The sequence below is a fragment of the Gavialis gangeticus genome, unplaced genomic scaffold (genome assembly GCF_001723915.1).
Source record: "Gavialis gangeticus isolate Ggan-Ray unplaced genomic scaffold, GavGan_comp1, whole genome shotgun sequence".
Taxonomy (NCBI): domain Eukaryota; kingdom Metazoa; phylum Chordata; order Crocodylia; family Gavialidae; genus Gavialis; species Gavialis gangeticus.
In genome coordinates this window covers 60,777,949-60,781,681 of record NW_017728995.1, presented here as the reverse complement: position 1 = coordinate 60,781,681, position 3,733 = coordinate 60,777,949, and the positions used below count along the sequence as shown (strand labels likewise).

At 43.6% G+C, this 3,733-nt stretch overlaps 1 protein-coding gene across 1 annotated transcript in view; it reads right to left on the bottom strand.

Moving 5' to 3' along the window:
- GPC1 (glypican 1) overlaps nucleotides 1-3,733 on the bottom strand; it is a gene marked incomplete at its 5' end in the record, with an annotated part of 433,058 nt that overhangs the window by 428,843 nt on the left and 482 nt on the right. The window lies entirely within an intron of this gene.

Below are 3,733 nucleotides of genomic sequence, written 5' to 3'. Positions count from 1 at the left end.
TCACTAGGGGGGACCAGAAGGGTTTGGGGGAGACGCTGTTTCCCCTAGCGCCCGCTGGCATAACAAGGAGTAATGGGCACAAGTTGATGGAGAGGAGGTATAGATTGGACATCCGCAAAAACTACTTCACAGTTAGGGCAGCTAGGAGCTGGAACCAACTTCCAAGGGAAGTGGTGCTGGCCCCTACCCTGGGGGTCTTTAAGAAGAGGCTGGATGCCTACCTGGCTGGACTCATTTGAGTCCCGTTTTTGTTTTTGGGGTTTTGTTGTTCTCCCGCCCTGGCGGGGGGTCGGGCTAGAAGATCTACTAGGTCCCTTCCGACCCTAAATCTATGAAACTATGAAACTATAAGTGGTGGCAATGCAGATGCAGCTTCCAGCTGCCTCTGCCCAATTCCAGCACAACTCCCTGCCGCCCAGTCCCAACATGGGCACAGGCAAAGACTTACCCTTCTGGATCTGCAGGCCAGATCTGGCCCACAGGCTAAGTGCTGCCAAGCTCCAATACACAGCGCCACACTTAGGGGATGGGATGCATTAGAAGCAGAGGCACAGAGGCAGATGATGAGTCAGATGATGCACAGAGGCAGATGATGAGTCAGGGCACTTGATGGTTGAAAATTCTGCCATTGGCTTCCAAGCAATAAGATATAACACCGTGTCTCTTCCCTGACTGTGTTTAATAACACGCCACAATTCAAGTGTTTATAAATATTCAGTGCATTGTACACACATGCATGTAAAACAAGGAACCCCTCCATAGGAGTTTTGGGAGAGGCTCAGTGGGCCTAGATTCTTCCTTTGAACCAATCTGTATCTGTCACCTGGTTAGTAAGAGAGTAACTCCTTCCCTGATTTGTACTTATAAGCAGGGACTATGTTCTGCTGAGCCAAGACTTTATATTCATCAGATAAACCTCTTAAATCACAATGAAGAATGCAGGTTAAAATATGTGAAGGGTGATAGAAATGTGCTAAAATCAAAATAAATGCAGTTAACTCACTGAGTCGGAGCATATATTATTAGAGCACCTAAAACTTCTTGCGAAATAAAAGTGTAGAGGTGCGAGTGGCCCTTTCAACAACAGCACTAGAGTAGACCAATTGCTTTTCCCTCCTAGCAGAACTTGGAGTCGGTCCTAAGAACAGCAGCAGCAATGTACTTCGCTGGTAATCAAATTCTTGGAGGCAGGGAATGATGCTAATAAAGTGAGTTCTCACTTTGCTGAGAGAGGAAAGATGGGAGAGAAAGTGGGATAGGAAGGAAGAAATGAAGGATAACTAAAATGGGAAAGTGAAGTGAACAAGGAAGGCTGGAAAACCAGTGGTCTCCACTCCTTCTAACAATGTGCATGGGTGGCACTAGGAAACAGCTTCCTCAAATCACCTCACAGGTCAAAGTAGAACTAGGCTGCTTATTACTGAACTATCTTAATCAGCATTTTTCTTTTTACTTAACTAATTCTGCTCCTGCCGTTTGTTGATGTGTAGACATTTCTAGACGTGACTGGAATCTTAATCTGACCCAGGTTCTGCCATATGGATTATGGCCCTCTTGGTCACCAAGATGAACTAAATACAGAACAAGTGGTCTTAAGTGACCATTCAAAGTGCCAACAAAATTGGGTTGCTTACAAACTGACCTGTTCACAAGTGTAAAATGGAATTATACTCAGTACATTTGGGGATGCTATGAAGTGGTTTCTTCTCAACTACTACCATATCTTTATTAAATATAGAACCAAACATCTTATACACATGCTAGTCAACAAATCAGAAGCAAATTCAGTATATTACCATGTGTCAAATAACATTTCCCATAAGCATATTTGTAGCAAAATACATTGATGTTTTATCTCGACTGGATGGATAGTAAAGCAACACAGATGGAAATTTTGAAATACTTATCAGTTTCAAGCATGTATGACTGTGTTCATTGTTTTGATGTTTCAGTACAAAAGCTGGGAGTATCGGCAGCAGCATATTTGTGTAGATATATTATTTTCCCTGGCCCTATCTACAATTCATTAAATAAATTCTCATAAGAATATATATCTGATTAGAAGACAATATTTATCACCATCACTATTAATCATAACATACAGCCACAGACAAGCAGTTTGACACTACATTATTCCAGCTACTGTTGTTTAAGCCTGCAAGCACGCTAGCATTTGTTAAGAGATAATAAATGTGGCTCCTAAACATCTCTCTCCTCCATTATATCTTTACTAAACTCAGCATTTTCTAGACACAGTTTTATACGTCTTGGACCCAGAGATGTGTGATATTTGTATCTGACGCAATGCATTTGTCACAATCACAAAATACGACTGATATTGAATCCTATGGAACTATCATTCCATTTGGCACCTCATCCACCTCCACATATTCCAGCCCATGACAGTATTTAAGTGTGCACTCCCTTGAAAAAACTTCACAGTTGTTTGACATGTTTAAGCCACTGCTTACAGATATATGGAATAATCAAGAACAAAGAAGTGATGTTTTTGCTTAACTGATTTCATTTTTAAGGACCTCCCATTTAAAGGATTTTTAAATTCTCCACACAGGACCTTCCCATTTTACTTGAAAATCTCCCTTTGGTTCCTACTTAATAAAGAAAATAATCATTTGTTCACATTTATATGCCATTTACTTGAGCTGAAGATCAATCTCCTCCATTTTCAGGGCAGATAATGCAGACATTCGCTGTAAAACTACACTATAAAGTATTCAGCATAAGAAATTCCACCGCTCAGAAGTGAATTACAAACTACAATTTTGCTGGGATGTCCCCGTAGGTTGGCTTTGGCACGTACGCCTGCATGCCTTACGCTTTGTCTAAACTGGGAAGCTTCCATAAGTGAGCAAAAAAGCTCCTAGATATGGGTCACAAGCTGATGAATCAGAACTTAGAAAAAAAACTTTTAAGAAATAAAGACGAGGCATGCGTGAAATCTCAGCAGATTTTTCCCAGGCTTTGTAAAACCCTACATGAGACCTTTGTATAGTCTCTCTTTTTCTATTTCAGATCCCTTCTGGAAGGGAAACAAAAACCACTCTGCATTTGTAAAAAAAATCAAATCAAATCAAATATTGTTGACCCTCTGTATAGACAGTAGTCAGGTAACAGGAATGCATGCTGATGTGGGTGGCTGAGGTTACCGCTGCCTTTCGAACACCTGACAAAGAGTCATTTCACTTCGGCTTCATTTTACACAGCTGACAAGTGCTGCTCGCACATTTGTTTCCAATCCAAAAAGAGGACAGGAAAAATCAGTTCTGCTCTCTTTATAACCCCGTGGCGTTTTCTAGCATTGACATGAAACCTGCTTGATCCTGACCATCTGAACCGAATCCCCCAGATCGCTGCCACTGGAGGAGCAAGACAAAGAGGGTCTGCTGTGCCCCCCCCAGCCAGCCACCTCATCTCTGAACCGCCGCACACCCCCGTTGGCACCAGAGAAACGCCGGCTACCCGGGAACATGACAATGGCCGAGGCGGCTTTGGGGGTCCAGCTCGGGGGAGAGATGGAAGGTGGGACTCTTAATTAAGGGGGGAAGGGGAGGAGTGGTCCCCAAACCTCCATCCTTCCCCTCTCCTCCACACCTGAAAACCAGCCCAAGTTCCCGTCCCGCAGCTCCCAACTTCAGGGCAGCGGTGGATGCGGATACGGTGGCTCTTACCCAGACGGGTCCCCGGCCCAGGGGCTGCGGACGCTGCCTCCGAG